Below are 26,101 nucleotides of genomic sequence, written 5' to 3' on the forward strand. Positions count from 1 at the left end.
CTTTTTCTCCCTAACCCTACAGATGGACTCTGATACCAAGTCTACGTGGGCAAATACAGAGGAGAGAAACACTGCATTGGCTTCCAGATGAGCTCATTCCTCTGGCCAGGGAGCCTTCCCCAGGCTTCCGGAAGAGGTGCTCTGGAGCTGGGCCGTGAGAGAGGCCACACAGCTGAGTGGCTAGAACTCTGCACAGTATAAAGCATGATTTATCTACACTGCAACCTAAAAACCTAGGGATGCTCACAAAACTGTCACATGAGGAAGCATGCCAAAACCAAAGCAAACAAGTCAGAAAAGAGTGAGAGCCATTCTTCTCATGTCTCCTTTTCACGACATTGTCAGTTTTCTGCTCCAAATACAGGGCTGACCGTGGCCGATCCCCTTTCTAAAACAGCGTCTTCCGAATGCATCACATAGTTTCTCACCTCTGCCTTTCTGCTGGGCTTTATCCCTATTTTATGTCTTCTCTGCCAGACCAGGGCTTCCTAAAAGGACTTCTCTGTCAATCACTGGCAGATGGTCCATACTGCAAACCACTACCACGCATACCTGATGTCACCAAAGCCTACCGAACTTAGCACTGGTAACGCGACTGCATTTGTAAACCACAAAACATTAAGTACACACACCTCTGAAATGAAGCCATGGAGGAGAGAAAACACAAATGACAAACATCTCTCAGGCTACTGCATTTAGAGGTAATAAAAGTTAAAAAATGCTTGGGGACCTAATTCAGGGTCATAGGGATAGAGTTATCCTTAACAGCCCGCATGATGGGACCCTACCCTGATTCCTGACAGGATGCACAGGCCTTATCAGTCTTTGATGGGAGAAGGGAATGGACAAGTGTGCCAGTGATTTTTTTTTCCAAAAAATTATAGTGATTTCTCATAAAGGCTGTGATAAAGAAAAGATTTTATGAATCTTTAAAAAAAAATAATTCTCTGCCTATTACATTTCAAATGCAGTTGAAATCACATTGAACATCCCAATCCCTATAATTTCGCAAACACAACTGCACTGCCAACGACTATGTGATTCCATCTCCCTGAGATACTGCAGTGCAGTAAAGCAGTCACCAAGTTCCCTAATTTAGTTCAACACGTATCAAACAACTACTGTGTGCCAGTCCCTTTCCTCAGGAACCATCTGGTCAGGTGCATGGCCTGATTTATACACACATGGCCACAATGCTGCCCCAGGAACACTAACTCAGGAGGGACAACCCCAGGACAGACTGCCACTCTAAGAGGTGGAGGGTCAACAGGGGGTCGGGAGGATATGTCTTCTCTGATAGGTGGTACTCAACATAGGATACCAAAAAAAAAAAAAAAATGTATAGGAATGAAAGCGACATCTTGCGATCTGATTGTTGTTTTCAGCCCTTGTTTACACTCCCATGAAACTGTGGTCTTCCTAGTTTTTACTTGTTGAATATTACGGTTAGTGCTGCAGTAAGCCTATGATTAGAGTGGATGAAATTATATTTTGGCAAAAATTAAAGAAAATAAAGAAAGGAAGGAAGAGGGGGATTGAGGGAGGGAAATGTGGTTATCCTCTTAGAATTGTACCTATGAAATGCATGAAATCTGTTCTCTTTATGTTAATAAAAATTTTTAAAAGAGGGGAAAAGGAAAAGACCTAAGAATGGGAACTCATGCAGCAAGTTCCGGGAAAGGCAGTGGCTGAGAGTGGCTAGGTAGATCACTACTCCAGATCGCTCCAGAATCCTACTCTCCGGGACCTTCTAGACTACAAGGGGTTACTCAAGGTTGATGTAAAATGCCTTTGTCTGATTACCAGTGATGGTGGGCATATTTCCACATTTTTATTACCAATTGTATTACTCATTAGCTGCTAAAATACTCCATCCTCTTGCGTACTATATATAGTTTCCCTCATTAAAGTTCAGCGAACCTTTCAGGTACTGCATGTATTAACCCTTAGTTACACTTGACATAAGCATTTTCCCCAGGCTACTGTGTTATTTTTCCATTGTGAATAATTCTTAAATTTTATATATTCAAAACTGTCAATCTTTTCCTTGGTGGATTTTCCATTGCTCCAACAGTGAGTTTGATAACTCTTCACAAATCTGATGAATATTATACTCTATTCTCTACTACTTTTTAAAAATTACTTAGTAGCTCTTGCTATCATTTAGACCCGATAAAGGCACGGCATACATAAACACTCACACACTGGCCATGAACCTCCCTCTTCCAATCCTACCCCCAAGCCGTTGGCTAAGATACAGCCAGGGAATCCCCTTTCATCCACACTAGGTTCATTCAAGTTCTCTTACATAACAAGACTGGACGGACAGCAGCTGGAACATGGGTGCTTTGCACAATCATGAGAGATGGCTCAGGCATCCACACCCTCTATGCAAGGATCCAGAATCTTTTGAGACACACATGAGACTAGAGGACTCTTACAGGGTGCATCAGCAATAAAAACCAACGCTGATGCTAAAGTGCTGGTGGATTCCTTCTAAGTCCTCAAAACTAGAGACAATAACCCAAGTTTTCTAGAAGGGCCTGGCATGCCAAAGCCTTTTCTGACTTCATATTGTGAATGGCAATTTTTGAATTGGAAAAGGGAGCTGGGCTCCATGGTTTGCAGCTCAGCATGAGGAACTCTCACAGTGAGGCTGGAAATGGTGGGGTTGGGGTGGGGGAGATTCCATGTCACAACGAGGGAACACACGACTGCTGCTCTGTGAGGAACCAGGGACCCTGAGTGTCTTGCAGGGTGCAGGGCCATCTTGTGCACCCAAAAGCCAACAGCCACCTTGCATTAGTTCAGGATCTCATGGCCCAAAATGACTTGCTTCTAACATTTAACGTTTCCATTGATTCTATCTACTCTGCCACAGGTACCTATCTTACAGCGGGAGAGCCAGGCCCAGATAAGACTGTGAAGCTGGCCTGGCTCTATCAGCTGTCTGGCTTATGCCTCCCCTTGGGTCCCTCATGCAACATCCCAGGAACATTCTGGGCTTTGGCTACTCTCTTCTCACTCTGATCCACCAAAACCCATTTCCTACAAGTTCTTAGAAATACATCGAAAACAAAAGAACACTAAGTTAGCAATTTCATTTTAGGACGGCACCACTTTCTCTTCTCAGAAATACTCGTGGTTAAGCATGAAACCAAGAGTATCATTGCTTAGCAGCTCCCTTGTCCCCACCCTAGTCCGGGCTGCTACGATGGGATTACCACAGTAGCCTCCCAACTGGCCTTTCCACTCCAACCTTCCAAATCATAGTCCAGCTTCAAGAAGATCTGACCTAGGTGAGATCATGGCGCTTCCTGGTCCCAACCTCTGACAGCTCCCGCGCTGACTCTGAAGGAAAGCTGAAATATCTCCAGAATAATCTACGGTGAGGAAACATGCAAGACAGACGATCGCAGAAAAAAACACAGAGTCCATTTGGGCCATGCTAAATGTGCATGCCTGAGACGTTCAGGTGGAAATGTCCAGGAGGCGTTACCCCGTGATCCTCAGGAGAGAGTGTTAGACTACAAAAGTGGTCCTCAGTGGGCGGTGGTTTTGCTCCCCAGGATTCTCTCACTGTCTGGAGATATTCTGGTTATCACAACTGGGGCAGACAGAGAGTTCTACTGGCACCTAGTGGGTAGAGGCCAGAGATGCTGCTGACATCCCACAATGCACAAGGCAGCCCCCTCCCCTCGGCCCGCACCCTCCACCAGAAGTCACCCAGCCCACAATGTCAGCAACCCTGAAGATGACACCCGCTGAGTTAGAGATACTAGGAGACACTTAGGCACACAGGTCACATTCAAAACCAAAAGTGCAACGTGAAAAACAAAGGACTAACCCTTGAGGCTTAAACCTCTTTTAGAAGTCGGGCAAAACTGAAAGAACCAACACAAACCAGGAAAGGGTCGCCTAGAACGGGAAAAGGAAAACCGGGAAAGGTGATGTCAAGGCCAAGAGAAGAACGTTGCCAACAGAGAGTAAAGGCTGACTGCAGTTGACGTTGGGGAAGGCTGCTAGGGTGGCAGAGAGATTGGAGTAGAAGAGGTACACTGTGGAAGAGTGAGAGGGAAAGACTGCTGAGCAATGCTGAGTGTATCACTAAGGTCTAAAAACTGGCAGCGTTGAGCACATCCAGCCCAACTCGGGAGATAAAAATGGTGACAAGGACTTGAGGGAATTGGAAGCAGAGTAATTTCAACTGAGGAATCTAAGCTGGATAAGGATGGAACTGGCAACAAGAGGGAACTAATAAACAGAAATGAAGTCTTGATGAGTCATAAGCATTTCACCACATCAATAAATATTATCTCCCTACCATGCTTTTCACTGTTCCGTAATAATTAGCCCATTTCTTAATATTAAAAATGCAATTTCACTTTGATAATAGAATTATAAGACACAGGTGTTGGCAGGGGTGTAGAGAAAAGGGGGCCCCTGTAAACTGTTGGTGGAATGCCTATTGGTACAACCACTATGGAAAACAGTATGGGGGTTCCTCAAGAAACTAACAACAGAACTGTCATGTCCCCTAGTGTCTCTGTGTGTTTCCTGTTGCTATAACACAATAGCTGAGGCTGGGTAATTTACAAGGAACAAATTTATTTTGGCTCATGGTTCTGGAGGCTGGGAGTCCAACAACATCTGGCAGGGGGCCTTGTGCTGCTAGGGATAGAGAAGTGCATGGTGTGCAGAGCAAATACACTCGCTGGAACCTCTCTCCCTCTTCTCATAAAGCCACCAGTGTCATCATGAGGGCCCCCTCTGCTAATACTATTAACATATCAACCCTAATGCCTCCCAAATGCCCCACCTCCAAATGCTAGTAGCCGATGAACTTGGGGATTAAGTTCCAACACACAAACTTTGGGGAACACATTCAAATCTTAGCATCCCTCTGCTGGCTTTATACCCCAAAGAAATGAAATGCTCACCTTCTAAAGAGACCTGCACTCCCATGCTCGCTGCAGTATTACTCATAATAGCCAAGCTAGGGAAACAACCCAAGTGTTTGCTGACAGAGGGATGGTTAAAGAAACTATGGTGTGTGCATACATGTGTGTGCACGTGTGTGCACAATGGAATATTACTCAGCTTCAAAAGGGATGCTGCCATTTGGTACATTATGGACGAAACTGGAGGACACTGTGTTACATGAAATGAGACAGGGACAGAAAAATACTTCATAATCTCATTTTTATATAAACTCTAGAAAGAGAAGGTCAAATGCACAGAAAGAAAGAACACGACGGTGGCTACCAGGAGCAGTTGAAATAAAATGGGGAGTTATAGCTTAAAAGGTTCAAAGCTGCAGACAGGTAGGATAAAGATGTTTAAGGGTCTAACGTACAACATGAGGACTACAGTTACTATTGTATTGCATTCAAGATCTTTCCTAAGAGTAGATTTCAATTGCTTTTGACCCACAAAAAAGTGAGATTTCTTTCACTGTAGTAACCATTTCATAAATACATATATAATAATTTTCACACATATATAAAACATTATGTATACCTTAAGTGCAAATGGCAGTTAAGGCTGCAGATAGAATTAAGGTTGCCCACCCACAGGCCTTAAAAGATGGACAGCACCTATGGACCCAGAGTAATCCCAAGGGTACTGATGGGGGAAAAGGAAGGTGAAAGATTAGAACCAGAGAGTTACCTCGAGGGAAAGAGCTGACCAGCCACTACCAGCTTGGAAGGAAGGAAGCCACAGCTAATGCAGGCGGCCGCCAGAAGCTTGGAGAAACAAGAAAACAGTTCTCCTAAAGCCTTCAGCTGGCTGCATGGTTAACACAGAGAACAATGAATCAGTTCTAGAATTTACTCAATTCTGTGACCTAAGGTGTCTTAGCCTCCACAGGACTCCGAGCTCTCACAAAACAATGTGAGAGGGCTAAGAATACATGATTTCTGAAGATCCTTCCAGCTCTAAAATTTGACGATTCTAAAACCTAATTACATATTCTACCCATTGCTAAAATTAACTAATTCAGAGAATCCTATCTAAAAAAAAAAAAAAAAAAGGAGACCAAGGAGTTTTCACGTTGTGCTTCAATATTCTCAGTATCTTCTATGGCTGAGTTACAGCCTTATAAAGTTGAGTCATGGCATAAAAATTGCAGGCCTACAAGTGAGGGAAAATATCTAAGTCATTCTGCTACTATTTAAAGGCCTTACACTCAAACTAAAAAAATAACAGTATTTTCTAAAATAATTCTCAAGGTATCTGCACATATTACCTCACTGATTCTTTTTTAGCAGCCTTATTGAGGTATAATTCTCATTCCAGACAATTCAATTCATTCTTTTAGAGTATCCAATAGAATGGCTTTGGTATCTCCAGAGTTGTGCAACCCTCAGCACACACAGTTTTAGAACATCTGAAGCATCCCCAAAAGAAATTCCCTATCTGCTGGAAGTTACTTTCCATCTTCCTCCTCCCACTCGTCCAGCCCACTAACCAACTTCTGGTCCCTGGGGATTGGCCCATTCTGGACAATTTGCATAGATGGAATCATACAGTACTTGGCCTTTTGTGCCTGGCTGCTCAGCAGAATGTTCTGAGATTCACCCATGTTGTAGCGTGTGTCAATATTTCATTCCTTTTCACTGCTAAATAATATTCCACTGTAAGGCTATGCCACATCCTGTCTAATCATTCAGCAGCTGATAAGACACTTGGTTTTTTTGGCTTTTGTTTCCACTGTTTGGCTATTAGGAATCATGCCACTGTGAACATTTATGTACAGGTTTTTGTGTAGATATATATTTTCATTTCTTTTTGGTAGATACCTAAGAATAGAATGGCTAGGTTATCTCATAGAGATCTCCAAAGTTGTTTTCCAAGGAGCTCTTTATGCTAAATTCAGTCCAGAATGCCATGGTGTTTCCAATCATTTTCTTACATTTATTATAGTCCATCTTTTTCTATAGGCAACTGTAAAGGGGTACCTTATGTGTTTTCAATTTGCTATAACCTGTGACTAATGCCACTGAACATCTTTTCATGTTAGCTATATGTGAATCTGCTTTGGAGAAATGTCCATTTAGAACCTTCTTTGACCTTTTTTTTTTTTTTAAATCTATTTAAATGTATTCATTTGAGAAGGAAGAGAGAGAATCGGGCAGAAAGAGAGACAGAGATGGAGAACAAGCTCACATTCACTGGTTCACTTCCCCAAAACCCAAGAAGGCTGGGGCTGAGGCTGAAGTTGGGAGCTGGGAGCTGGGAACCAATCCAAGTTTCCCAGGCAGGTGGTAGGAATCCAATCACTTGGGCTACGACCACTGCCTCCCAGGGCCTGCATCAGGGGCCTGAGGTGGGTATCGAATCCAGGCCCTCCGGGGCAGCAGGCAAGCATCTTAACTGGTATCTTAAAAACTAGACCAAATGTCTGTCCCCACTTTGCCCATTTTTAATTGGGTATTTGTCCTTTTTATTAAACTGAGTTGTAAGAATTCCAAATAAATTCTAGATACAAGTCCATTAGGAGACACAGGATTTGCAGTCTGTCGTTCTATACATGTCATCTTAGGGCAGCTACTTTCCCTAGACTAACGGATCAGGTGTTGGTGTCCCCCTTTCACAGACAGAAGGAGCATTCCTGCTCAGACAGACTTGACAGCTGGCAGAATCCTAAGAAAACTATTCATTTAAAGCGGCTACCTGTTGACAACAGCACTGTGACAGCACCCAGAAAGGCTCCCTCATTCAACCCTGAAGTGGTCCTGTACCTGTCACCAGATCATATTATTTCCACAATTATATAAAAAATGGTCCACTCATTTACTCAAAAAATAGTGACTGTTACATGTGAGGCCCTGTGCTACATCTGGCTCAGGTTCCATCCAAGAACAGGACCATATTGGTGCCTTCATTGCTCTTACAATGTGCTATTGTTATGCAAAACCCCTGGCCCTAAATCAATCCCTTAGGAGCCAACAGTCCTGGCTGACACAGACATTGTTTATCTTAGTACTCCAAGACCCACCCTCAACTAAGAGGAAACACAGCATGGGTTAATGCAAGCTGTATCCTATTGCTTAAAATCCAAAGCATCAATCTTATTGCGCACCCTAGGACAACGCTGTTTTGAGTAGTGCTCCAATTACCAGGCTATCACTTGCCCTTATAAATCCCTTTTACAATGCAGTAACACTTTCTTTAGTGGCATCTGTCAAAATTAAACCAGACTAAAAGAAGACTTATGTTTTTATCTTTAATCAGAAAACCCTGATGGGCTGGCGCCGTGGCTCACTTGACTAATCCTCCGCCTGTGCGCCGGCACCCTGGGTTCTAGTCCCAGTCAGGGCACGGGTGGTTCTGTCCCGGTTGCTCCTCTTCCAGTCCAGCTCTCTGCTGTGGCCGGGAGTGCAGTGGAGGATGGCCCAAGTACTTGGGCCCTGCACCCCATGTGAGACCAGGAGGAAGCACCTGGCTCTTGGCTTCGGATCAGCGCAGTGTGCCGGCCGTAGCGGCCATTTGGGGGGGGTGAACCAACGGGAGGAAGACCTTTCTCTCTGTCTCTCTCTCTCACTGTCTCACTGTCTAACTCTGCCTGTCAAAAAAAAAAAAAAAAAGAAAGAAAGAAAGAAAGAAAGGAAGAGAGAAAGAAAGAAAGAAAGAAAGAAAGAAAGAAAGAAAACACTGATGGTTCAAAGCCTTGAAACTATGGCTAGCTCTTATTCCATGCTGAATAAAAATGTTATAATCCAGGAAACACTGAAACAAAAATACAGGATTGCAAATCCAACAATGAACAAAGATAGTTCTACCTTTTCTATCAAAATATTCCTAAGGTACAGAAGGACTGAAGTTTAACCCTAAGTGGCCCATGCAAACATTACTTTTCTAAATTTTGTGGCTTTTTCCCTAAAATTTTCATACAAATGCTACAGGCGAAACTATGACATACCTATTTTCCTTTGTTTTCTTGATCCCTATTTAAAACCAAGAAAAGATCTTGTTGAGAAGCTCAGGTAGAATCCATGGCCTGTAAACAGAGCTGTGTTAGTTTTTCTGTGTAAATGTCAGCTTCGTAGGTTACACAATGGCCAGTGAGTAAAACACACACTGGGGAAGGTGCACCATGCTACCTCTTGGGTCTGAGTGCCCTCGGCACACCCCTTTGTGGAGGGTACACATGCTACTCCAGCAAGCAAGCCAGGTGCCAAGGATTAAGAAGGTACAGGCTGAGCTGGGGGATCACAGCCTGGGGTGATCCAGGGACACACGGCTGCAGGAGGCCGTGCCACAGGTCAACGCAGGGTTTTGCCGCACTGCAAACTGGGAGGCTGGTTTTTTTTTTCCCCTCTGGCGGTGTCTTGGGCTTGCTTTGCAGATCAAAGGACAACCCCAAGTGAGCAGAACACTGCACCCCAAACCTTCATCTCCCTCAGCATCACCTGGTTTACACATGGGGTGTCCAGTGTAAACTCTCTGAAGATAAGTCTGAAGTCAGAGTGTGACAAAAAGGCCTGCAAACCTAGACGGAGAGGAAGTCGTGGTCAGGAAGACAACAGCGTGCATCAGGTCGGACAAAGTGAGGGCAGAACAGGAGAGTGAATAATGAAGCCGGTGAGGAGCAGAGTCAAAAACAGGAAAGGGTGCGGTGCGAGCCAAGGCTGGGGTCAGGCGCTGGTCCACAGAGAAGAATGCCTATTGTGGAGCCCTGTGTCTGCTTAAAGGAGCAGTGCCGGGATTCTTCAGGCGGAAATCCAAACCCCAGCACGCTGCCTGCAGACACAACCTCGTCCTAGCTCTCTGGACAGCTCACTGCCAATCACGTCTCCCAAAGGCGGCCAGCGTGCGCCTCCGGAAAAGTCCCACAGACACATCACTCCTCCGACTCAAACCTCCTGATGGCTTTCCCATGGCGCTTGGATAAAACCCTAAACCCGTCAGGATTAGATGGCTCTCCTCCTCACTCAGCCCCTCCCGCACCCCAGCACCTGCTCTTCCCTCACCTGGCCATGGGCATTGCTGTGGCTCAGACCCCAGTCAGGGCTTCACTCAGTGGTCACCTCTCCTCTCCGGGAGTCTCTTCCCTGATCACACGAGTTAAAATATCAGCCACACCGTTCTATCGTTCTTCATTGTTAACATTTTCTCACCATCTGAAAGTGTGTGTGTATGTGTGTGCACACTTCTTGTCTATCTCCCCTCTAGAATTAAGCTACAAGGGCAAAGGCTTGACTTTGATTACGTTTTGCTCTAGAACGGTGTCTAGAAGACAAATGCTCAACAAATAAATATGTATCAAGGGAACGAATAAACAGCATGCGATCCTTGCTGGATTGTACTCTAAACCAACAGGACGGCCTGTTTCTTCACTCCCGCACCTGGGCTAGAGATCACTACTGCAGAAAGCCCCACCATGTGGGTCAGGAGCTCTGCAGACGCGTGGCCTCCCATCTCTGCAGGCCCCTTGGATGGCTGCCCCTCAGTCCTCCTGGGCTCCTACTCTCCTATGTCCCACAGAATCAGTTCCAAACTCCCCGCACTTCCTTCCAGCTGCTTATCAGCCGTCTTGGCTCAGCAAAGGGCATCACTTCCCAGAAACAAAGGACGGTTCTGGGGCAGACTGCCTCAGCTTCCTCTGCACGGGCACGGTCTTCCCTCCTTCCTGGCTCTGCCCAGGCTGTCCCTCTTCCTGCCCCATGCTAGCCTTCAGCCCAGGTTCTGGAAGGCAAGCTGTGCACCTCCTTAGGGACCTACTGGAAGCCGGAAGTCCAGGATTGTGGTGCTAGCATAGTCGTGTTCTGGTGGGGCCCCCTTCCGGGCTTGCCGACGGTCACCCTCTCACTGTGCCCTTCCACGGTAGACAGGGAGCTCTGGGGCCTCTTCCTCTCCTCGAGGGGCCCCAGGTCCACGTGGCCAGGGCCCCACTGAACCTTAACTCCCTACAAACCCCATCCCTGTCACGTGGTGAGCTGGGGCCTCGACACAGGAATTTGGGCAGACAGCATTCATTCATAACAACTAATAATAACGAAATTTTAAGTAAAATACAGCAAAACTGAAGGTTATGTTACAATAACCTTGAAAGTGGAAGAATTCTAAAACAACAAAGAAAATGGATATTATCCAAAAATATCAGGATAAAAATTTTAATTTAAATATGTAAAACATAGATTCATGAAAATAAAAATACATCATTACGATAAGGGTGATACTTAAGTAAAAGAATGTCTTGCTTTATTCCTAAACTGAGAAATTGGAAATATGCATTTTTATAAAAAGAACATACAAATTACTTCAAAAAGTTCAAGGAAAATACATTTAAAAGACACATTTAGGGGCTGGTGCTGTGGCACAGCAGGTAAAGCCGCCACCTGTGGCGCCAGCATCCCATATGGTGCCCCACTTTTGATTGGCTCCCTGCTAATGCACCAGGGAAAGCAGCATGGGATTGTCCAGGTCCTTGGACCCCTGCACCCATAAAAGAGACTCAGAGGAAGCTGACTCCTGGCTTCAGGCAAGCCCAGCTCTGGCCATTGCAGCCATTTGGGGAGTGAACCAGTGGATGGCAGATTTCTCTGTCTCTCCCTCTGTCTTTCTCTATAACTCTAATTTAAACACACACATATACATATACACACAGTTTGTGCAAAAAAACCCCAAAACTTCAAATCCATGCATAGTTTTTTCGTAACACACATGTTCCATGAACTTTGTGAGGTCAGTCCCTGATATAAATGAAAAGTTTTAACTGAAAACAAAAAAGAATTCCAAATGTACCTTTCCATGTTTGTCATTACCATCAGTGTTAAGTAGGATAGAGGCTAACGTGCTGTAACAAGAGAGTGACTCAAACGAAAGAGGGGCTTCTGTCTCCTGCACAGTCCAGGCGACTCTGCAAGCTCATCCAGAAACCCAGGGTCCTCTGCCTTCTCCCACCACCCCCAAGTATTCCCCTTGTCAATGATTGGAGCTGGCTCACCGGAGCCACATTCCTGGACGTGCCAGGGCAGGGGGTGGGGTGGAAAAGGATATGACAGGCAACTTTTGAACAGAAAAGTACTTTAAAAGTAGCTGACATCACTTCCTCTCTTACCCCACGGACTGGAACTTAGAAAAGGCTGCCCATAAGCAGCCTGAGAGATTCTCTGTAGGGGCCATGTGCCTGCCTAGATATCAGAGATGGTGTTCATTCTTCCTCCCACTCCAGAACAGTGTTCCTCTTAAAGGGATAATGCATCAGTCCCATCCAGTTACACAATTCAGCTCAAAGTCTAGGTGACGGACAGCGCTCTTCAATAAATATCCACGTGGCCCCTTCCTGGCCCAGTGATGGACAAACTAACTGAGGAGTAACTTTGCACTCCAGCCAGCACCACTGCCACACCCGTGTGCAATGGTGGAATACACAAGAGAAGGCAACTGAGCCTTCCATCTTGGAAAAAAAATATATAACAAATATGTGAATTATCCACGATGAAAACTGGTGGAAAGGAATTGCAAAGAATCTCTGCTCCAACAGGAAAGTAAGCCCATTGGTTAAACCTAGGTTCTGTTCTCTGCAAGGAACCCCCCTGTCTGACTGTCTGCCCTGGCCTTGACTCTGGAAAATTCTTTCTTTTCCACTCTCCTTTCTGGTCATATGTGAAGTACACATGGAAGAAGTATGTGCTCCAAAGGGGCTGCAAAGATCTAACAGCCTGCTTCCCACCACTGCAATTGTACGGACCAAGGGTTGTGTTGGGGGTCAGGCTTTTGCAAGCCAAACCTGTTGGATCTCCAGCATCACAATCCTGTCAAAAACTCGGGAGGGCTGTTGGCCTGCAGTTGCGTGGTGTGAGGGTACCCAGAACTAGAGAGTTAGTCTGGCCATCGACAGTAAGCTGTCAACTCCCCTCTCCCTTTTTCTGGCCTCTGTGCAGACCCGCCCCCCTCTCTCTTGAGTTAAGGTTGGCTACCTTGAGATCACCAGGTTCACCGCACTTCCAAACGCTGGTTCTGCTGCAGCTCTTTTCCCTCTATCACAAAAAGGCAACGTGCCCTCATTCCCCCAACAAAGCCTATTCTTTCGGACTAAGTCTTGGGAGTGACAGAGGAGATGGAACACAGCCACAGGCAGTATGTCATGAGTAAAAAATAAACCCTTGTTGTTGTGGGGAATTCAGACTTTGTCAATTTGCAACTGTAGTTTTTTTGCACAGCTCAACTGACTGGTTGAGGTGGAGAAGCAAATCCTTCATTGGATCCTTGCCTGGACTGGTGTGCACCGTCAGGCCAAGAAAATCTAAGAGGATGTCCCTGACAAGCTCACCTCTTGCTTCTGGGCATTCAGAAGCCACTTCTTCCAACCCTGCAATGTCATGTATTAACTGATGTCTCAATCCATTCAGGCCATAGGTCACGGGTCCAGAGTCTCTCCCTTAGTAATGTACCATAAGCTACATAGCAACGCCCCTTCCACTCTAATTGCAAACGGGCTGATTGTTCCCTTAAGTGACGCCCTCGTGCAGTTCTTTGCTAAATCAGGATGGAATAGTCAACTCACATCAGCCATCTGACTCCTTCTCACCAACCCCCTGACGGTGCACACCAGGCAGACAAAGCGATGGCCTTCCGAGTTATTAGAGGTGACAGCGTCCTCAAATCCTCCGCTGCCGTATAAGGGGGCACCAGTTTCCCAGCCCATCAAAGGTTTTCTACCATCTGTCAACCACCACTTAGCCAATCCTAAGTATGTTAGCTTTTTATTATGTAACACCCCAGCTTAGGTACCACATTTGATGTTATATACAGACAGGCTAAGCCGTTGTGATAAAGTGATGTCAAACTACTGTAGCTGAAACAGGAAAGTTCACTCTCTTCTTCAAAACAAGAGACAGGCAGGTGGCTTGGAAGAGGGCAAGCCTGGCTGGTTTTACTCCAGGAAACCAGGCTGATGGAGGGTGGTTCTGCTACCCTCACAACAGGGCTTCTAGCTCAGCATTCAAGGCAGTTTTTGCTGCTTTCCAGTTCCTAAGAATGGGAGTGGGTTGAGCAGATGACGCACTATACGAAGAGTTAGGAATCTCACTTCTGTTCATATCTAACTGATCCAAACGTACTCACACAGGAGAAGCTGAAAAAGAGAGCCTCTGGGTGGGCGGCCATGTTCCCAGCCACATCCAGGGGCTCTGATGCTACGACAAAGAAGGAATGCGATGCTGGAGAAGAGTTAGCAGTAGTCTCTGCCAGACCCTCACACACTCGGTTCTCCACGGCCACCAGAGAATTTCTTCTGAAGCCTATTTCAGACTCTGGCACCCTCTGGTCAAAACCTCCATTGGCTTCCTAGGTCTCATAGCATAAAAACCAAAGTCCTGAAAACTGCCTGTCAGCCTTCATTCTATCTATCCCCCAACAGTACCTCTCTAACCTCATCTCCTAACAGTACTCTTTGCACAAAATGAACAGATGCATTAAAAACCTAAATGTAAAAGGTATAACTTTGGAACTAAAGGAAATACTTTTATGACCTCAGGGTGATGAATTCTTAAAAAAAAATCTCAAAAGTACCAGTAGCGTGGGAAAATTTTGATAGCACTGACTCCATTAAGATTAAGGACTTGCTCAACAAAGGACACTGCAGGCAATTTAGAAGATAGGTAAACGACTGGAAAGACATGTTTGTAGGATCTAAAAAAGACAAGGGATTAATATCAGTGTACACCAAGACTCTTGCAAAAACAGTAACAAAAAGACATGAAACGCAACCGAAAATCTGATAAGAGACTGACGCAGACAATTCTTAGAAAGTGAGATTAGGGTGTGAGATAATATAAAGGATACACCATTAAATTTGAGTTTCAGGGGCCTGCGCTGTGGCGCAGCAGGATAAAGCCCTGGCCTGGGGTGCCAGCGTCCCTTATGGGCGCCGGTTCTAGTTCCGACTACTCCTCTTCCAGTTCAGCTCTCTGCCGTGGCCTGGGAGAGCGGTGGAAGATGGCCCAAGCCCTTGGGCCCCTGCACCCACGTGGGAGGCCCGGAGGAAGCTCCTGGCTCCTGGCTTCAGATCCGCACAGCTCCAGCCATTGCGGCCATCTGGGGAGTGAACCAGCGAATGAAAGACCTCTCTCTCTCTCTGTCTCTACCTCTCTCTGTAACTCTTGTCTTTCAAATAAATAAAATAAATCTTTAAAAATAAATAAATAAATTTGTTTCAGATGAACAATTTTTTCCACAGAACTAAGTATATTCCAAATATTGCATGGTATACACTTAACTGAAAGTCTGTTGTTTACTTCAAATTAAAATTTAACAGGATGCCCTATATGTTTCTTTGCTAAATTTGGCAACTGGATATGAAATCCATACGACTAGCAGTAAACAGAAGCTCAGCTTCACTCATAACCAAAGAAATACAATTTAAAAACTATGACATATTGCTTTACACATCAGCAAAGACTAGAAAATAAGGCTTTCACTAAAGAGCATATAACTTTTGGTTTTTTCATTTTACTACAAAAGATCATCTAACCTAGGCTTTTTTTTTTTTTAATCACATCACTAGGCAATAAGAGAGTGAACTTTTCATTGCATATGCACAAAAAAGAAGCACATTTCAAATCCACTGTTTATACAGCAGATGGCACAAAAATAACCCAACAGTCCTAGTTAGGAATCAAAGACAACTTTTTCTCAGAAAAGTGAAGTGTTCACCATAAATTTATAAAGTTTAAGTGTTGAGGATAAAAATGTATGTTACTTAGGTAAAAAAAATTTCATAAAGTGTTCAACATAAATTTATAAAGTTTAAATGTTGAAGATAAAAATGTATGTTACTTAGATGAAAAAAATTTCATGAACAGCACTGTAATATTAATGCTAGACTAAATTAGCCTCTTGTTAACTACTGTAGCAGGTCGGAAATTTGACTTATAAACAAAAACAAAAATCAGGGTTTATATTTTTAAAAAAATCAGGGATTACATTTTTCTGCTAAAAAGTTTTCACACAAAAATGCTTTATCCAAATCGGAAGAACAGCTTTCCCATTGGCTAACGCCCATCTGGAGGGAAAAGAGGGCAGGCATTAGACGCACTGCTTCAAATGTGGCTTGGAACACTGGCATCCCTTGTCAGAGTGCCTGGCTCGAGTCCCAGCTCTGCTTCCAATTCCAGCTTCCTGCCAATGTGCACCCTGGCAAGCAGCAGCTGATGGCTCTAGTACTTGGGAACCTGGTACCCATGAGAAAGATGTAGCCTGAGTTCTTAACTCCCAGCTTTGACCTCAGTCCAGCCCCAAATATGGTGGGCATCTCAGGAGTGAACCAGTAGATGGAAGCTCTCTCTCTGCCTGCCTGGCTCTTTGTCCCTCTGCCTCCAAAATAACTATTAAATGTTATGAGAGATCGATTTAGAAAAATGGTTAGTCACAGTTCCAGTAAGTAGACATAGGTCTTTATTTCTGGTTGAAAAATAAAAATATTCCAAATAAATATTAAACAACTGAAATACTTCGTATAAACAGTGCTATGATACAATAATTGCGGTAAAATGATTCAGATACTAAAATGATTCAGCCTATCTAGTCCTACAAAAGACATGCAATGTAATCATTAAATCTTCTAAAATGTTGATAATAATTGCTGGTCAACTTTCAAACACAAATCCTGTCTAGATGTGTCTTTAGTGACAGCAAAAACAACAAACTTCTAGATCTATAATTCAGCATCTATCAAGACTAATGTTGGCAGGCACTTGTTATAATACACTCCCACAACTGAGAAACATAGGCCTTAAAGTAACACAGCTTTCTCTGGAACTTTTAAAGCATTATTTTCATAAAAAACATATTACCTTTTAACTCCATACAAAAATAATCCTTGAAGCAGCCTGAGTTGCAAATATAATACAATTCTGAGATTGTTGGAAAGCAAGCGATATTCACTGCATTCGTTGCTTTAAGTTTCAGAAGAAAAGCAAAATCAAAAGTGAGCTTTACTAGCACAGCAGCTAGCACTACCATATTGGATGTAGAAATGGAGAAGCAGCCGTACCTAGTCTTCATCTTCAAGAAAGGAAAAGATTGTTCTTTGGTTCTGTCCCAGCTGGCAACGAGTAGCCACAAAACCAGCCTCAATCTGCCCCAGTCAATCAAGCCTTGAAGTCTTCCTAACATTTCCACTTAAGCAAGCCAGTCAGCCAATCAGCACTGCCCCACCTCTGAATCCTCCTCCCTCCTCAAAGCCAGGCCACCCCTAGGCTCCAAGTTTAAAGTCGGCCAGTACTTAAGATGGTCTCACTTTTGAAAACGGCTGATCCAAACTCCATGCCTCCTCAAAACCTTGCATGCAAATATCTATGTCTTTTTAGGGGCTACGTTGTGAAGGCATGGCTCTCCTTAGCTTTGCTTCAGCTATACTTGAGTTGTGGTTTCTTCCCTTGGTAATACAATAAATATTATTGTTACTCAGATATTAAAGTTTTTCTTCAAGGAAGTAAGAAAGAACATTTTGTGATAACAATCTGGCCTAGTGGAAAGTTGGGAATCTTCCCCTTTTAAATATAATTATAATCATTCTTGCCTAATATACAACTGTACCAGCAAAGGTGTCCTCTACCTTTCTCTCTCAACCCAAATGCATAATTGGATACTATCAATGCAACAAATCCAGCCATTCATGTTATATAAATTAAAATTTCCAATGACTGAAACGTATACCAAGAATTGAATATCCTCAAATAATCTTCAAAGAAAATTATTTTTGGTCAAATATTTAAGTGTATATATATTTTAAAGATCAATCTATTTATTTATTTGAAAGGCAGAGAGACAGAGACATAGAGAAAGACAGAGCTCTTCCATCCACTGGTTCACTCCACAAATGGCCAGAGTGGCCACATCTGGGCCAGGCTGAAACAGGAGCTAGGAACTCCATCTTGGTCTCTCATATGGGTGGCAGAGACCCAAGCACCTGGGCCATCTTCTGCTGCCTTCCCAGGCACATTAACAGGAATGCTGGATCAGAAGTGGAGTTAGCATATGGTATGCCAGAGTCGCAAGTGGTGGCCCCCTTTTTAATCTAATGGAGAGAACAATCTGTCTTGGTTTTGTAAAATCTGAAAACCTGAATGCAAAATCCTATGTTTGAAACTGATTTATTTCTGTAAACTGATAAACCCAAGTTTTCCAATCTGCAACAAAAGGGATCATCACCAGTTCTTATCACCTCAGAAAAAAAGATACACTCACTTGAAGTAAGATAAACCCCAAATGTCTTAGAAGGAAAATAAAAACTGACTGTAATATCATTTTGCCTGTTGTTGAAGTCAGCCTGAGGTTTGCATCAGCACAGAGAAAAACTAAAGGGAACAGCCTCAAAGTTGACTTAAATGAGCCTATTAGAAAATGAGTATAAGAGTCCAATCTCAAACATGAATTGCCCCCTTCTGAGACTGGCAAAGTCAGGCCTATGGTGTGTCTGCCGCAGCCAGCGACACTCACACACAGTCAAGAGCTCTCCCTGTGGTCTGCTTTTGGACTTAGATTTCCCAAAGAACAAATTCTAAAAAGAAAGAAATGCTCTCTGACAGTTTACCAAAGCCCAGGGACATCTCTACTCACGTCAAATCAGAGCAGGATGAAAAACACTGAATTACCCATGGATTCAAATGGCAACATGACTGCTAGACTCTCTGCTAACAGATCTGCTGAGGCCGGTCAGGCACACAGGTGGTGAATTTACCCAGAAATTGACAAAGCTCGTGATTAGAGAAAAACACCCAGAAAGGAAGCACAGCTCTACAGACACAGGAACACTGGGAGCTTGGAGATCTTGATTAGGCGGTTTAGTACCTTTAAACCAGTTTCCTTACATATCCTGTAAAGTAGAATGGATAACTCTCAGGAAGATTAAAGAGGTACCAACAATGGGTAACTCCAAAAGGGCCCCAGGCGTCAAGACCTCCAGATCCCTGCTTTTGCCACTAACTTGTCTAACACATATGGAAAAGTCACTTCAGTTTGCATCCTAATCTGTCAAACAGTGACCATAATGCAGGCCTTATGTATTTCATGTTACAACCACATGTGAAAACTTATGTGAAAAAGATTTTTTAAAAAGATTTATTTATTTACCTGAAAGGCAGAAGACAAAGATAGATAGATAGATAGATAGATAGAGGGTGGGTGAGTGAGTGAGTCCATCCAAACTGATTCACTCCCCAAATGGCTACAACAGCCAGGTTTGCACCAGGCCAAAGCCAGGAACCAGGAACTCCATCTGGGTCTCCCACATGAGTGGCAGGGGCCCAAGTACTTGGACTCACTGCTTTGCCAAGCTCATTCGCAGGAAAATGGATTGGAAGTGAAGCAGCCAGGATTTGAACTGGCACTCCGATACTGCATGTCAGCATTGCAAGCTGTGGTTTAACCCACTGTACAATGCTGGTCCCATGAAAAGGATATTTTTAAAGATGTAAACAATCATGTCACAGTGAGATAGCTAATTCAGTGTGTACAAAAATCACGGAAATTCATTCTACAAAGCTGTTACATTCCAGAATTATATAATGTGCCAATTAAATTAATTTTAGTAAGAAAAAAGTTCAGAGATAAAAACAAACACAAGAGATCTCAACATCAGCGGTACTGACATTTTGAACTGGGTAATTTTTTGCTGTCAAGAGGTTGCCTTGTGCATTGCAGGATGTTCAGAAACATTTCTGGTATTAACCCACTAGATGCTGGGAGCAAGGCCCCTCCACAACCAAATGTCCCCAGAGTGGGTTGGAAGAGCCGATTTGAGATCCACTGGGCTAGAAAGGGATGCGATTTATACGATGGTAACATCTTATGAAGAACTACAGCTACAGTTCAATTATCCCTTCATCAACATGCTGTTTCTGCTTAACCCTTTCTAAGAATTATTTTGGATGTTCTGTTGAAGTGACAACTTGGTTAACCTGTCACTAAGGCTTAGTTTCCACTTCCAAATTATTAGCCATTCATGTTTATAAGGGGAGACAAAAAATTAAGCTTAAAGTTTTTAATTTCTAAGCAACCAAATATGAAAAGAGTCAAAATTTAGCACAATTTATATTAATTAAATATATTCAGAGGAGCTATTACTGCAAATATATGTGAATTGAAGGTAATATGCAAAAATAAGAATAACTACCTTACATGGAATTTTAAGAATTATATTTAAATGCCTAATGTGTATGATCACTGAGCTCGATAACCTTGTTTTCCACTAGACATAGTTTCCATATATTTCCATCACTACACTTAAAGTAGTTGTAAAATTTGCCAGTGAAAATATAAAATTTTAAAGCAATCTGGATTTCATTCATTAACCATAATGCTATATTTCATCAGGGTCAGTATTAGATAGGGTGCCGTCTATTGTCTTCAAATAGGACTGGCCATTCCATCTGCTCTACCACAAGCTACCAGACACAATTAGTCAGCAGTTCTACTTTTTACCATATCCAGGTACCCGATGTTATTAAAGGAGCTAACTGTGCATGTGATATAAAGAAATAGTCACCTCAATTTCCTTAAATACAGAGAAGCTACAACACCAGATTTAAAGTTTTGTGCACTACATAGTGAGATGGAACCTTTCTACACTTAAATTTGTGGAGTGTTCTGTTCCGAATGATGAGGAACTTGGTCACACAGATGCTCTCCCAACGAAAGCTTCAAAAGTTAAACAAAATAATTTTATCGACTGTTAAGGAAAAAACTCTAAATTGAACCATGACATCTACAATGACACAATTTTATATCATCTTTTAACAGCTAAAATTTGAAATACTCACATTAGGTAATAATAAAATTGTCACAACTGTGTTGGAATTATGCTCTGAAAGGTACAGAAACAAGACCCATCTTTTATTTTCATGTGTGCTGTTTTAGTCTCTATATTCTACAATATTCCAAATGCAAGAGATCTGATCTCTAATTCTACCTATGATGTGTACCACCAGATTATCTATGATCAAAACAAAATGAAACAAAAAATCTAAATGTTAAAGAGATGATCAGCAAAGAAACTCAACCTCTTCCAATACGTGAGACTTTGGTGTGAGACACTTAAGCCGGGTAGAAACCTGTCTAAATACTCCACACAGCCCCTCCATCACCCTCTCTTATGCAAGCTGCAACATTCCAAGCCAACTCTCTTATTTCACTAGTGAGCCCTGTCAACACCGAGGTAATAGAACTGGAAAAACTCATCACTCCACAAGGATAGTCAAATGCGAGAATTTATTTCACTTGGTGAAAACTGTATCATTGCCAAATAAAACTAATGCAAATGTAGTAAAATATGCACAATTGTGAGTAATTCCTTTGCGCAAAGGGCTCTTGGGGCACCTCCAATTCGTCCTGCAATTGTTTAGGCATTCTTTGGTTCCTTTGCCCAACTCATGCGCCATTTCTCAAGTCATCGGCCGGCAGGAGGGGAGGAGGTGCAGCCGACCACAATGAACGAATTAGCATGTATTTATGTATGTTGTCCACTGCAGTTTCATTCCCACAAGTTTTTCCTCACACTCTGCTCATCCAGGGAGAGAGCTATGTTTTATTCATCTTTGCATTTCCAAAACCTAGCCAAATGTCCTGCATATAAAGTCATCCCTAACTTCTACCATGCGACAGGCACAGCACAGGGACCAGAGACAGGAAAGTAAAAGAGGCAGAAACCTCACAGAACCACAGTCCGGGGGAAGATCTTCCATTGGCTGCCACAAGCCAATCATATAACGAAAGATCAGGTGGCCTAGCTCCATGCACTGTCTAGCTCTTCTCCTGCCGCCAGCTAAGGCTCTTATGAACAAAAGCAGGCTTTCTCTACAGACGGATAAATTTGTAGCTCCAACCTGGGCCATTGCTCTGAGTTTCATATTCATACTCATGCATACGCGACGTGTCTATTTAGAGGTAGTTTCAGGAATCAACTGCATGGACTCTGAAGCCAGATGGCTTGGGTTGGATTCCCAGCTCCGTTACAAGCTGGCTGACTTTATGCAAGTCACTTAGAACCTCTCTGTGCCCCGTTTTCCCATCTGTAAAATGGAGACCATAAATAGTTCCTAGCACATACAGTTATTACCAGGAATCAGTGAATTAAGATGTGAAAGTACTGGCTGGCGCCACGGCTCATTAGGCTAATCCTCCACCTTGCGGCACCGGCACACCGGGTTCTAGTCCCAGTCGGGGCGCCGGATTCTGTCCCGGTTGCCCCCTTCCAGGCCAGCTCTCTGCTGTGGCCAGGGAGTACAGTGGAGGATGGCTCAAGTCCTTGGGCCCTGCACCCCATGGGAGACCAGGAGAAGCACCTGGCTCCTGCCATCGGATCAGCGCGGTGTGCCGGCCACAGCGTGCCTACCGCGGCGGCCATTGGAGCATGAACCAACGGTAAAGGAAGACCTTTCTCTCTGTCTCTCTCTTTCACTGTCCATTCTACTTGTCAAAAAAAAAAAAAAAAAAAAAAAAAAAAAGATGTGAAAGTACTTACAACCCTGCGCTGGAACAGTTTATGCTTACATAGTACTTCCTGCTATTGCTAGCATTAGTAAGACTGTATCCTAACAGATTATCTAAAGTGTGTCCAAAACTGGCAAGTATTTGCCTCACAACTCCCATTGTCTGCGCCCCCCCATCTCAGTAAACACCAGTATTCTCCTTGTTGATCCAGCGGACACCAAAATCACACCTCTCCCTTTTCCTCACAGTCCCCATCCGCAAGTCCCGTCAGCTTCAAGGATCATGAATCTCACCACTGACAATCATCTCCCCTTCCCCAAACCACCATCGTCATGCCCCCTGGATACAGCACCAACTCCCCCAGCCCCATCTTCACATTTTCACTCCACATTCTACCCCAGGACTCAGTTTCCACGCAGTGAAACTTAGATCGGATGCCACTGCCTTGATGACGCAGGCTCTGTCACAGTTCCAGCAACATCTTCTTTCACCTGAGCCTGCCAGGTGCCCCTAGCTTGCCCGGCCTCCATCACCTGCAGCTACTCTCCCTTTTCCAGGCTGTGCTCAGAACACTCTGACCTTGCCTTTGTCTGCCCTGAGCACCTCTGACTAGTTTCCACCTTACATCACTGTCCTGTGCTGGCCCTGCTCTGAGGCAGACCAGAACGTAGAGCGATGACAAGCACGCACTCAGAAATCCCCTTGCCTGAATTCCACACTGTCTCTTCCACGTTTTGCCGGTGCAGTTTTGAGCAAAGTCTGACTTTTCTGTGTGTCAGTTTGCATGGAGATCTGAGTATTTACCTCAAGGTTGGCACAGAAATTCAGTGGTTAGAACAGTGCCTTACACATGTGCCTCCATGGGAGTGTTCACAGCTGTTTGATGTTTCCTGGGATGTTTCCCAAGCTCTTCCCACCACTGAGATCTCCTGAATGGCCTTCTCTCACAGGCCCTTTGTAAAACAACTTTCCCTGGGCCGCTGCTGTCTGCCGACCTCCCTTGATGTTACTGCACCGATCACCACGTGAAACCATATTATGCATTTACTCTTCGTTACTTTCCCACTGTAACACGAGCCCCGCTAAGTTGGAGCCTGTCTTCCAGACCGTTCTATTTCTAGTTCTGACTCAGACTACAACTCCTGAACACTCGCATCCCATCTGGGGTAGGGCACCCATGCAACTCTCTTCATAACAACACTATACTTCATTGTCACTTTCAGGATTTCATCTGACCCTTGACAAAGCAACAACGGAAGTACCATTTCCCATTTTAGAGATCAGAAAGGTCCAACTTTGGCTGACTTGTCTTTGCACACAGAGCTAGCAAATGGGAGAGGAAAAACAAATCAAACCACTTCTTTCTGAGTCTAAAGCTCTTCTCCCCTCCGGGATGAGAAGTTATTCACCCTTGAACTCAATTTACAGAAATGCAATCTCTTGGTATAAATACACCCTGAGACATGCACAACACTCTCCCTTCAAAGTTCCTGACAAATGTGTCCCAGAGTTGGAGAACTGTTAGAGTACAGGACCAACTCATCAGTAGCGTACCAAGAGTTAGCCAAGAGGTTTAAGCAATCAAATAGGAAGACTGCACATTCCAAGTCGACAGAGCACGGGCCCTAAAACGTGCTATATCTGTGTTGAGCAGAACATGCCAGTCCCAGCAGGCTAACAGCTTTGTCTGCAAAAACCAGACAAGGAGAGGGGCCCGGATATGACTGCCAAAAACCCCGTGAAAATGCTACCAGTTATTTCTTGATTCCTGTTCCACAGAGTTCCACGACTGATCATTCAAGCTGCCACACAAGCTCAAGTGTTGTCCATGATCACATTGGCAAGGAGTGTAGGGTGGTGGTGAGAAGCGAGGAGATGGCAAAACTGAAAGATCAAGACCCTTTGTCAAATGGCCAGCGGTCACCACATTCCCAAGGGGGGTACCGGATTTCTTAATAAAGTTCCCCCAGCAAGTTTACAAGCGTGCCTTGTCTGATGCCCCCTCGCCATGTTCCTGGTCCTGTGGCCACCATGGACTAGGTCAGAGGCTGCTTTGCCTCCACTTGACAGAAAAAGGAAACTGAGGCAACAGGAGGGTTACTTTAGGATTTATCCTCCACGGTCTGACCGCCTGCCAGGTCCCAAGGCCAGCCAGGACACTGGATCCCTTAGTCCCTAAGAGAACCCTCCACACAGGGCTCAGCGTGTCCACCCGCAGGGCCCAGGGGCTGACCCAGGACACTGGATCCCTTAGTCCCTGAGGGAACCCTCCGCCCAGGGCTCAGCGTGTCCACCCACAGGGCCCAGGGGCTGACCCAGGACACTGGATCCCTTGGTCCCTGAGGGAACCCTCTGCCCAGGGCTCAGTGTGTCCACCCGCAGGGCCCAGGGGCTGACCCAGGACACTGGATCCCTTAGTCCCTGAGGGAACCCTCTGCCCAGGGCTCAGCGTGTCCACCCGCAAGGCCCAGGGGCTGACTCGGGACACTGGATCCCTTAGTCCCTGAGGGAACCCTCCACACGGGGCTCAGCGTGTCCACCCGCAGGGCCCAGGGGCTGACCCGGGACACTGGATCCCTTGGTCCCTGAGGGAAACCTCCACACGGGGCTCAGCGTGTCCACCCGCAGGGCCCAGGGGCTGACCCGGGACACTGGATCCCTTGGTCCCTGAGGGAAACCTCCACACGGGACACTGGATCCCTTAGTCCCTGAGGGAACCCTCCACACGGGGCTCAGCGTGTCCACCTGCAGGCCCAGGGAGTGACTAGAAGCAATCCAAGACCCCTTATCAAGGAAGGCACGGGGCAGGACTTTGCACTTGAACTTTCTCCAGCGACTCTCCGAGCCCCAGGGGAGAAGGTGCGGGGCCCCGCCTCGTGGGGCGCGGCCTCGCCTCCCCGGACCCCTGCTCCCTCCCGCCAGGAGGGCGCGCTCGGGCTCTGAGCGGGCACCTGTGCCTTCCAGGTTCTGCGGCCCCCTGGCCTCCCAGAGATCAAAGGCCCCCCACAGCCGCCGCCGCCGCCTGGACTGCAGCAGCCCGCGGGCCCCGCACACCCAGGAAGCTGTAGGATCCTCACAAACTTACAGTTATCCCACAGCGCGCGTCACGGCGGGCTGACGTCACCGGCCCGGCGCTCCGGCAGGTCAGTCCCCGGAGGGGCGGGGCGGGGCGCCGAGGCTCCGCCCCCTGCGCCGCGCGGGAGACACGCCCTCGCCTGGGCTGCCCCGCCCGGCGCGACGCCAGGCGCAGGCGCACACGGTGCGTGTGGCCGCGTGCCGGTGGGCTTCGCACGCACGGACGCCTGTCCCGAGAGCCCCGCCCTGGGGGCCGGGGGAGGAGGAGGGGGGGACGTGGACTGAGCGACGGGCGGCGACAGAAAACCCCAAGCCGTCGCCGTGGGGGATGGAGTAGGGTGCCGCGTGTGTGAGGTAGTTTTTCCACAGGCACTGCCTTTGCTCGCCTCACATGTTCGTTAAAACTAGGCCACGTGTGGAAACCGCCATCGGCGCTCCCTCAGGTGCCACCGGCTCCTCAAGGCGGCGGGCTCAGCTCCGCCCCTGGCTGCGAGCAGCCCCGCCCCCGCCTGGCCGCGGGCCCGCCCACCCGGGCTGGGCCCGCCCTCTAGGCTCCGCCCTTCCGGCTGCGCCGCGCGCGCAT

General features: G+C 45.6%; 1 protein-coding gene across 6 annotated transcripts in view; it reads right to left on the minus strand.

Annotated features, from left to right (window-relative positions):
• Positions 1 to 25,618, minus strand: part of ZNF438 (zinc finger protein 438) — a 156,278-nt gene extending 130,660 nt beyond the window's left edge. For 3 of the 6 annotated variants that reach the window (XM_062211129.1, XM_062211128.1, XM_062211122.1), the window contains exons 1-2: positions 25,529 to 25,598; positions 24,195 to 24,327 (exon numbers count right to left, since the gene is read on the minus strand). The gene's annotated coding sequence lies outside the window, so the exon portion shown is untranslated. Of the gene's footprint in view, positions 1 to 24,194; positions 24,328 to 25,528 lie in introns of all 6 variants that reach the window. The other 3 variants (XM_062211123.1, XM_062211124.1, XM_062211126.1) reach the window with 1 other exon arrangement.
• Positions 25,619 to 26,101: the final 483 nt, after the last annotated feature.

Source organism: Lepus europaeus, chromosome 14 (genome assembly GCF_033115175.1).
Source record: "Lepus europaeus isolate LE1 chromosome 14, mLepTim1.pri, whole genome shotgun sequence".
Taxonomy (NCBI): Eukaryota; Metazoa; Chordata; class Mammalia; order Lagomorpha; family Leporidae; genus Lepus; species Lepus europaeus.